The sequence below is a fragment of the Phlebotomus papatasi genome, chromosome 1 (genome assembly GCF_024763615.1).
Source record: "Phlebotomus papatasi isolate M1 chromosome 1, Ppap_2.1, whole genome shotgun sequence".
Taxonomy (NCBI): domain Eukaryota; kingdom Metazoa; phylum Arthropoda; class Insecta; order Diptera; family Psychodidae; genus Phlebotomus; species Phlebotomus papatasi.
In genome coordinates, this window is record NC_077222.1 from 40,902,398 (window position 1) to 40,914,101 (window position 11,704).

Below are 11,704 nucleotides of genomic sequence, written 5' to 3' on the forward strand. Positions count from 1 at the left end.
GATTTCATAAATTGACTCCCGATGGTAGGCAAATTTGCATAATTGTGTGTGCATAATTCCGTCAGGTGCATAATCCCGAAGGACTTAATGCCGGGACTGAGTGTATACCATATATTCGAAAGGATATCTGGTGCGGTGTCAGCCAAAATCCCGAACGCCAAAATCCCGAATAATGGGGCAAAATCCTGAAAGCCAAAATCCCGAATTCTTAAAAGTGTCACAGCTACTCCCACTATTGTATCCGCGCTTGCTGGGGGCAAAGGGAAATCTTTTGTGTCTTGGGAAATTATTCTAAACATTTTCCTCCATATAATTTCATTCCTATCAGGATTTTGAACATTCGGGGTTTTGGCTTTCGGGATTTTGGCTGACACCGCTGCAGATATCCTTTCGAAAGACTCATTAAATAAAAATTATCTTCTTAAAAAAAAACGTTGAAATTATGAAAGTAAAATGTCCTATGCAATTCGATTATTTTAAGGAAATCAACACTTAAGCATATACTTTGAGAAAGAAAGCCATATAATATTGAGTAAATAGAACCCTTTGCCCAAAGAGAACGGATGCGTTCTCAACGTCAACCTGGTAGGAATGCACCTAATACGGGCTTCAGACTTAAAGCGGGCTTCAGACTAGAAGAAGGTTAGCCAAGTTCCCGAAGGTCTCAAAATCCTAAATAGCGAGCAATTTCATTGCTTTTTAAGAGCCTATAATAGGTCATTCATCTTTAATAATCCATTCCTAAGTTAAGTGTTTCCAAAAAAATCGTGATAGATAAGAGATTAAAGCAGTTAAGTCATTTGGCTAAACCTTAGGCCTGAAACCCGTATAAAACTTTATCCATATGGCTTAACTTCTTTGATGTGTTCTCAGAAAAGAAGTTTGACAAAATTTTAAGTTAAGATTAGTTATCATTATATTTTAAAAAACCACAAAAATTGCTTTATTAGAATTTTGGGAGACTTTCGAAAACTAGGCTAAACCCTGAAACTTCTGAAGCCCGTATAACACAATGGAGGAAACTTTCTGCAAGAAAGCACAATTTGAGACACAAAGTCATTCTCTGCATATCACAGGAGACACTTCAGCGTGAAATATTTCAGGAGTCTTTTAGTAAGTAGATATGGAAAAAATAGAAGCCACGAAATTTATTAGAAAAATGATTACTGATTGGTGGTAAAATTTCCATTTCACTCATTTTAAAGTATCACTCGGTGATGAATTTAAAAGTTCTTTGAAAAAAAGAGAAAATAGAAAAGAGTGGGATACTTTTACACAATTTTTTTTTAACTCAATTACCATACACTGGTAAATATAAAAGGATCAAATTGATCTTTTTGCAAGGGATGGATCAAATTCACGTGTTCTATTATGAGAAATGTACATTCATAGTTCGAAATTTGATCCATCCTTTGCAAAAGGATCAAATTTGGATCAATTTGATCCTTTTATTTTTACCAGTGTATGTTTACGAACTATATTTTATTTAAAAAATAGTATTTTAATTAAATAGTTAGTGGAAATATCTTTTAATTTATGAGAACTGTGATTATATCATCGGATCAATTTCACTTTAGGGGGAAGTGGGGTACCTTTGAATTAGAGAAGCTTTAAAATTGAGCTTTTTTCTCCAATTTTTAAGTAGAACTGATCCCTATCATCATACAATTCAGCTTCACAATTGGTTTGTAGAACTAAATTGTATTACGAAAGGGACCAATTTCATTTATAAATAGGAGAAAGAGCCCTATTTTAAAGGTGCCCAACTTCCCCCTACATATTCTAAGTTGACTTCCAATTGCTTAGAGAATGGCTTTATTACAAGATACACTATACATAGGGAAAACTGAGGCACTAGTAAACAAAATGCCCAACGCACAATAACTTTTGTTTAGTAAACATGTTTTTGACATTTCAATTAGAGTGAGTAGGATCTAGATCTTGTCATCTCGCTCACTCTAATAGGAAATGTCAAAAACATATTTACAAACAAAAGTTATTGTGCGCTGGTCAAAACATGGAGTAGTAAACACTGCGATAATTTCAATTACACATTAATTAGACTTCAGAGGATATAACATATATAAAATTTAGGGGAATGTTGGCATGGTTCGTACAGAATGAACCATTAAACAACACAAATTTTCTCTTTGTTTACAAAGAGCTGGTTCCTCATTTCTTAGCCATAAGATAGATAATTATTAAGTTCATGAAACAAGATGAGAAATTGTAAGTTAGATCCTTACAAACAAAGTGATAATTCACATCGTTTGAAGGTTCACTCTGTGCGAACCATGCCTACATTCACCTATAGATACGGTAGTTATTCTTGTCCACTGAACAAGTGGTTGACATAAAGTCCAGCAAACATAAAAATCATTGCATACAATTACCCCATATTTATTTTTCCACCGATTTCCCCTACACATCTTACACAGGTCAGTAAACAGATTCAAAGAACCTGTGATTATTAAAAGAATCATAGCTAAAAATTACATAGTCATACCTCAATAATTTATTTAGCACTTTTTCAGTTGCTCGAAGAAATAATTACTCATATGAGGAAAATGCAATTTTAAATAACAATAAATCACACAAAACACTTCTGCATGGGACTATTTTACATAATTGAACTCATCTTTGTCAGTTTCCCAATGAATTTGATGGCTATTTCTCAAAGAAAACCCCATACCCACATACACTATTTATACGATGGTGATAATGAAAATGGATTCAAATAAAAGAAATATATTTACATTTCATTTCTACTGAAAACTCACAAACCTTCACCTATAATCTTCTCACTTATAGAGATACAAATTGAAAGACACTGCGACCGAGAAGATAATAATCATGTCTTTAATGATTAGGCGGGTTTTGCAGGGGAATTTTCAGTGTTGAGGAGAGACCCAGCCTCAGAATCCGGAGGCACGAATTAAAATCTCATTAGAAACAAATTACATCTCAGAAAAAAATGAGAATAAAACACTTTTGCCAAATAGAGCCCCGAAAACATAATTTATAACACTTCTTCTTTTAATTTTTCTTATACAAAAGACTCATCTTCCTATTTTGTGCAGTTTCTTATTAATCTTTCTATCAAAACAACATTCGGACACGTGATATTTTTATTATTTTTCTTGCTATTGAAACGCATTTTTTCTTAAATTCTTACAAACCACATTGGGAATGTTATATAATAACTCGTCGATGTCGAGAGAAAATTACGATTTTTATTTAGTCTCATTAAGAGATGAATATAAGTGAAACAGATTGAAATACGCACGTTGCTGTATGGATAAAATAATTTATCGTCATTTGCATTACGCATTGTCGTATAAGTATTTTACCAACTTGTCCGGAAAAATAGTTTCAGTTGAAAAACTTTACTACACTAATTGATCTTTAAATATTATAATAAAATTCCTTTAGTAAATTGAAGTAAATTTAGTAAATGCAATTGTAAGATCAGAGGTCAAATTCTCAAACGTAAACAATCACAACTGATTACTGGTTTGTTTTTCGTGGTTAATCGGAAATTTAGCCATGGCCCCCAAAACCAATTATCTCATACAACACACCATTTTGTATTAATCCGATACACTTTTCCTTTTTTTAAGCAGTGAGACAAAATTATCTATATAGAATATATTACCCAGTAATCCAGTCAAAAATTTATCTGGTTACGCTCGTGAATTTGGACTCAGGTATAGGACAATAGATTGCATTATGGAAGACTGGGGCAAAATTAGTCATCAAATGAAATTTTTCATTACGTATAATTCACAAAAAATAGGTTTATAAATATTTTAAAAAAAAGGAAGTGAGGTATTTACTTCGATAAAATATGGTTTTCTTGTAAGGCAAACTATAACATCCCAATATCTAACACCATGCGTGACTAATTTTGCCCCAGTGTCCCCTATAGACATCAAGGAGATTTTGTCATTTATAATAAACTCTTTCAAATTCGGACATTTGGGATTGGGACTAAAATGTCATATGCATCGGAAGTAGACAAAAATTCGGGCTTGAAAATTATAAAATGACAACTAACTCTTCTAAAATTTAACTGACGCTCAAATAAAAAGTATCCCGATTAAAAAAAAAAGAACTGATTAGCGAGAGTCTACTGAACGACAAAACGGTTCAGACTGAAAATTGTTTTTGAGGTATTAAAATTTTTATTTTTAAAACTTTCAAATGTTTTTATTCGAAATATTGATTTTTCTGTTTATATGTTGAATTGCCTACGAGAATGAACGAGACGACTAGATTTAATTTTCATTCACTCTCATTGAAATGTCAAAAACTTGTTTTCCAAACAAAACTTATTGTGCTGTGGGCATAATATTTATTATTTCGAAATAATACTCTTCAAAACAAGAATAAATAGAAAAAATACGCTAATTTGAAATATGTATATTAAAATAAAAAAAGTGCTTTTATGACACTGGGTGATGAAAGCAACAATATAAAAATCAAAATATGCAGAAACCTGTTTAAAAGATTACTATTGAAGTGGCCTTTTTTCTGCAGCAGCACTTCTTAAGTTGGTGATTTGAGATTCACGATAATTTGTGTCATTTGAATATTAATATATTAAGAATATGATTGGAATTCCTAATTTAAATGGAAAACTCGATGATGGCATATATCGTTTGTTGGTGTTGGACCAATTTTACCACTATAGGAGTTTCTCTGTGGGCGAAAAGTACCATATGAACGATATAAACACACTCAAGAGACTCTCTGGCGTCGAATAAAGATGGAAATCACGATACTACCTCAAGAGATTTTATAACAAATTATTATTCAACTGGATGAGACGGTAAAATTATTAATATCATACATACGATATTTGTTAGGCTGCAATTCGGATATAAGTTAATCATTTTTACGTATTTCTTTATTAGATTTATATCCATTAGAATTCCCAATTTATTATTATGAACCCAATAAAATTATTTAAGATAGAAATTTCAATTAGTTGGGGAAATTTTACTAAAGGAAAAAATAATTTTAAAAATATTCAGGAAGCAGTAAGATAGTTTTAATGGTTTTAATACAGGAAGCAATATAAAAATTCATTGAGAATTTTAATAAACTAATTATTCATATCCATTGATGGTGAATATTGACCTAAAATATAACTCTTCAACTAACCACAACAATGTAGGAGAAAAGTTTTTTTTTGCTCTTTTTACAGAATATGTGTCTTGAAATACTAATGTTAATATTTCTTCCATATCATTTATTAATTGACTCACATCCTAGAGGTGTTTTCTTGTCTCTATAAATCACACAAATTACCACATGGAGAAAATTTTCAAATGGAAAGTTAAGCTGTTTGCACAAAATATGATCCTGAATTATTTATTAGTATTAATTGGAACCTGTTTGAGGAATCTTGAGCAAAATTGAGAAAAAAAAGAATCCAAATGAGTGTTAGACGCACGAGACATCTTTGTGGACATGAGTAGGTGGATTGAAATGGCAAAAAAGAGATGGTGTTACATCGTGTCTGAGAGCTTTATCACTATATGAAAGAATTCTATAGATTATTTGAATAATAATTCCTGAAATTCCAAGAGATTTGCGTCAGAGAAAGAAATTTTTCACTTTTTTGTGAATAATTTTTTCATCAATTTTTAGAACATGGGAGAGATGTCCAGTCACTTTAAAAGTAGAGGAACAAATTACAAAAAAAATAAACAGTATAAATAGATCTATAAAACAAACAAAAATCTTCATTTTAGAAAATTTTTAACGTATAAGTTTGAGGAAAACGATTGAGCCATTTGAAGATGGTGGTTGGTGATAACATTAGATTCAGACTGGAGGTTTAATCCAGTTCCCGAAGGAAATTTTTCTGATCTGAAAGGTGAGCTGGAAACATAAATTATTAAATTTTACCCAGTAGAATACTTAAATATTTGATGTTAGGGGAAAGTGGGGGATATTTGAAAAGGGGAGGCTTTGAAATTGAGCTTTGAGGCTCTTCTTTTTATGCAAAATCATGACAGAATGTGCAAAATCGTCCAAATTTATGCTAATGAGGCACGAGTACATTGGGAAAACGCTATTGGCAGACTTACTCAGAGAGTTGATAACCGCATTAGGCATCTCTGGATAGTGACCTTATGATTATCTGCTTAAAAAATTCAGAATCAGTTGGTTCCTGAAGGGACGCAGGCCTAAAACATTTCAAAAATCAATCGCAAATTAAGAAAAGCGCTAAGAATGGTTGGATTACTTCTTTACTGAGAGAAATCCGAATAAGTTAAAATAACGTTCCGGAAATGTTAATTTTACCCTGCAGTATTGATCCGAAAACGGTGTAAATATTACCCTTTTTAGGTGTATTATGGGTTAAAGTTACGCTTTTTTCATGTTGATTTTATCCTTAAAAAGGTGTAAAATTAATTAACATTAAAAAATGTTGATATATTTTTACACCCAAAAAGTGTTAAAGTAATGACGAGAAAAAGTTAATCGCAGCCTCTTTTTTTCTCAGTGTTGGATTTCATGGATAAGCACGCCCAATCTGAATAAAAGGTTTTAGTTTTACTTAAAACATGTTTAAAAAAAATATGTAACCTTTTAGCCAGATTGGATTTGGGGATTCAGTGGCGCAATAAACCAGTTAATAATAGATAGGGGAAAATACTCTCCCTTCGAACTTTCATAACTTCGAATAATGTGAATTTTCTTTAAGTTTTCCTAAGAGACTTAAACATTTCTATTAAATATTAGTTAGCTTATTATTAATTATTGATAATTATGTGACAATCATGTGGAAATCTTTTAGGAAAAGTAAAAGAAATTCACATTATTGGAAGGCATGAACGTTCGAAGGGAGAATACTTTCCCCTAGTGGCGCAATAAATTTCATTACCAGTTTCATTTTTATTGTTGATTTTCTGTCCGTAAAAAGTGCCTCATCCTTTAATCCCGACCATAATTATAAATAATAACCCAACCATTATTACAATTTTTCTCAATATGCGATTGATTTTTGTAATATTTTGGACCTATGTTCCTTCAGAAATTAACTGATGTTTTTCGAACATAGATTTGTCAAGAAACTTATGGCCGACACTATATTTTAGCTTCGCAAGTGCTTTGCTGGGCAAAATTAGAATAATATCCAGTTTCAATTTAAAATAGGAGAAAAAACTCTATTTTAAAGCTGCCCCAATTAAAAGGTGCCCTACTTCCCCTGACATCAAAGACGGTTCCCCAGGTAAAATAAAAGCCTATTTAATTTTTTCTTTTCCTAAATTTGCTTGAAAATTTTAGATCTTTTAATGTGCTAAATTGAGTAGTATAGCTCAAATTCGATATTATGCTGATGAAATTTACTTTTTTACGGTTGATTTTCAGAGTGCTTTTAATTTTCTAAAATTAAACTTCTTAATAAATGAGTAATTTTGTAATTTTCCCAATATAAAAATATATTTCCAAGATTTTTAGGACCTAAACTACATCATGTATTTTGTTTTTTGATTCATTACAGGAAATTGGCTTATCATATTCGTTGCAGATCTGCAAGGGTTAAAGTAGTTTCTTCTTATAGTTTATATATAAATTCTATATTTTTATAACTTTATTAAATTTTAAGTAATTTCTTCATTTATCAGAAAATAATACGTATATAATCCGAAATAAAATATCTTAAAAAATGGAACAAATTTTCTGTTTTTGTGTAAACATAAATCACGATATATTTTTTTTCTCTCGCAATCAACATAATGTCAAAGAATGGTCTTTAAAAAAAAGTCATATATTGACACAATTGACATAATAAATATGCTTTTTTGCCTTTTATGTCACAATCCATTTATTACACTCATGATTAACATTGTAAACACATTAAATTTTCCCTCTCATGTATTCTCCTCTTCATTGAAAGTAAACGCGAATTTCCATATCAGTTCCACTCTCAGTGTCACAAATTGATTGTAAATTTTAGAGTAAATATTGAAATTCCACGCAAGCCTCGAGTTTGTTCTCCTATACCTAGAAGTTGACTTTAAAAAAAAAGGCATTATATCCCCCTTCCATTGAACTCTTTTTCTCAGCCCATCATCACAGTTTTACATTGTATTGAAATTCGTCCAAGTATATTATGCTTTTCGCGATGGAAAATTTCCTTGGAAATTTGTGGTGTGACCACCACCCACTTCCTTGTCACCGGAAATGGTACTAAACGTGGAATATGACTTTATTTAAAATTCAACTATACAAAAGTTCAACTCCAAACCGAAAGACCAAACCAGGGAAAAACCTTTGTTGCGGTTATTACAGTCATTTCATTTATCAGAAAGAAAAATACAAAGACTCGTTATTTCATTTTTTTTTTTCAAAAGAAAAACATGAAATGGGGTGAAAATTCTCATAAAACATCTTTCATCAGAAATTATTAAGAATTCTCCTTTCACAGAAATTGCAAATTTACACAAATTTATTTCTTTTCCTATTTATTTAGCATTTTATTTTTGAAAACATTTTTATTTGATGTGAGTGAAGAGACCGTCAGTATTTACAAGAACAGAGAATAAATTTGCAATTCATTAATCATATTTTTTCCAATAACAAAAAAAAATATTAATGGATCCCACGGAAAAAGCGATAATTGCACACATTCCCACCTTTGGGTGAAAAAAAGAGGGAACTTATGAAAATTCTTCAATAAACACCGATTGAACAATCAGCTTTTTGTGTGCATTTCTTCTCAACAAAATAAGGTGAGCCATCAAAAAAGGTAATGAAGAATTGGGTGATTCTCAAAGGGGAGGATAATATACGAACAAAAAATCCAAAACACAATAGAGAAACACGATATTTGGTTTATCCCAGAAACAAGACTAAGAAAAATTCTACTCAAAAATTCTTTTCATTCTTCATTTTTTTCTTCAGCGTGTTGGTTGTTTAAAAATACATAGAAAGAATATTCAGAGAATATTTCGGAACAGCAATGAAGAATGATAAAGCCTCAAATAAATGTATATTAAAAGGACATTAAACCTTGTGATATTACTTATGAAGTTTTAATTGTCTGATAAAAATATTATTGATTTTATAGTGTTTTCAAGAGACTCATCATCATTGAAGTCAGTAGTTACAAACACATTGACGAAATCTTTGGTACATCAGTTTACTGAAGATGATTGAATTGACTACAAATTTCCGAATATTTATATTAAAGATATTAATTTATTAAAAGAATGAACTTAATATTTTCTTACTTTAAAAAATATACTAAAGATTATTACGTTAAAGTATTTTCATATATGAGAGTTTTTCATCAAAATGGAGCATTTTGAAGTAAATCAGTTCGAAACGTCACGTACAAAATAGCATCAGAAATCAAATAGAAATCAAAAATATCAAAATACAAATTTGGTGTCAAATTTTCAAAAATTTCACACACTACTGAAAGAAAAATTCTAACACTAAAAGAAGTAAAAAGTTTTCGTTAATACCTGGCATGTTGAAGCAAATTGTTTACGCTTTGTGTACACTGAGAAAAATCCGAAAAAGTTAAATTAACATTCCGAAAATGTTAATTTTACCCTACAGTATTGATTCGAAATCGGTGTAAATATTATCCTTTTTAGTTGTATTATGGGTTAAAGTTACCCTTTTTCCATGTTGATTTTACCCTCAAAAGGTGTAAAATTATCATTAAAAAATGTTGTTATATTTTTACACCCGAAAAATGTTAAAGTTATGACGAAAAAAAGTTAATCGTAGCTTATTTTTTTCTCCGTGTAGGAAAACTGTAAAAATTTCTTTGCTATCCCAAATTGCTTCACTATAGTCACAGCAGCGGGAATTAAAAATTTAAAAAAAAATTAGAAGATCGGTTTCGAAAGCCAAAGGAAAGAAATTTTTATTTTGTCCGCGGAGGTGACTGAGTGGCTCCGTTCAGTAATAACCTTTCGAAGCCAAGCCAAACCTATTCGAAAATCTACCGGAAGTCTAAAGTGCAAGTTCACGTACTCGCTACTTTAGCGCTGATGGTTCTTCCCTTTCGAATTTTGCCGTATTCTTGACGTCAATCGTCAACAATGTCAACAACAGAACAGCGTGTAAACCGTGTAAACTTTGCTACAAAAAGTGAATTTTGTGTGTAGTTTTGTGGATTTTCAGGATGGCAGAACGTTTGCATTGCAATTTCATTAAAATAAATGTCCTCTCGTTCAGTTACGTTCAGTTTAAACGTTCGAACATGCAACGGATTTTTAGGTTCTTTCTGATATACCTTCGAATCAGTACAGAAAAAAAAACTCAATTGGAGAGAACTCTAAAATCGGAAAGGTTATTACTGAACGAGAGGAATATTTCCTGTTCGAAATTTGAATTTTCTTTAGTGTCAGTCTTCACTTAGTTTTGAAGAAAAATAATGTAATGACGCTTGTAATATTCTTTTGTCTATTATTTTTCTTGTCTAATAGAAGATATCAATATAAACTCACTTGTTTTCCAAAATTTATGCATTATAATAGGGGGCAACTTCTGAACACGCCAGCCTTCGGTTATTGCATTGTTCTGTTTTCTTGCAAAAACAAAAATTAAATTCTATTAATTATACTAGGGGCAGGCGATCTGCTCTCGAACGAGATCTTTTTCAATTTATTTAGGATTTTTTTCTAAGGAATCTAAAAAAAAATATTTAATTAGATTTTGTTTTGGGAAGACAACAGAACAATGCAATAACCGAAGGCTGGCGTATTCGGAAGCTAACTACCCTGATTACCTCATCCTAAGAATTTTAAAAAGATTTTGTTTGCTGAAGACGAATTTTTTGTTTGTTTTAGAAAACCCCCATAGTATAAACCTTTAAGGACGAGTGGGACACCGCTGTCCAAAAAACAATGGATTTAGGATTTTTTTTTAAAAGTTTTTCCTCAAAAATGATTAATCAGGATGAAAATTAGCGAAACTTCATTTATGAGAACCAAATCAAATTAAAATGTAGAATTGTTGAGCACCTCACATTTGGAGATCACTAAAAATAAAATATCCGTTTTGTCACATTTTACCCCAGATTCCCCTACTACCTGATGTTCTATGCCATTATCAACATTCCTTCCAAAAGCTTCAAAACTTTCCATTCTCTTCGTATTTCCGAAGAATGCCAAAAGGTGAAAAAAAGGAATTTCAAGAGAATGAACTAATAAAATAAATATTTGGGTGGTTAAATCAATCTAATTCTCTCCTTCTTCTCCATCATGACATTCTTCACCTGCGATATGTTCCCCAATTTATTTCCAACAAAAGGCGCAGATCCATCCAATAAACGCCAAAAACCCTCCAGTTAAAATTCCATTTGAGGTGAATCATCCATTTGGGTCAATTCTTCAGCCACATACCGCAAGTTTGAGGGTGAAAACAGAGGAGCAAAATGGATAAATGCCACTTTGAGGAAATCACTACAAATCACTCTTCTTCCACTCTTTTATAAAAGCCCAAGGAGAGGAAATGCGCGCGCGCCAAGTCATTCTTAGCCATGTTGCACCTTTATTTTCAAACACTCACACAGTTCGTCAGGTAAGTCCATGCAAAATATCTTACTTAACACTCAAACAACAGTCACATTCACACCTTATTGGTAAACTTTGGGGAGTTTTTCTCGCCACACCACATACCCAACAGGAAAAAAAAGTTAATGTATCTTCCCAACACTTTTATTTAT

General features: G+C 31.4%; 1 protein-coding gene across 1 annotated transcript in view; it reads right to left on the bottom strand.

The window, feature by feature from the left end:
- The window catches only part of LOC129799731 (mucin-2-like), a 54,320-nt gene that overhangs the window by 18,430 nt on the left and 24,186 nt on the right, over positions 1 to 11,704 (bottom strand). The window lies entirely within an intron of this gene.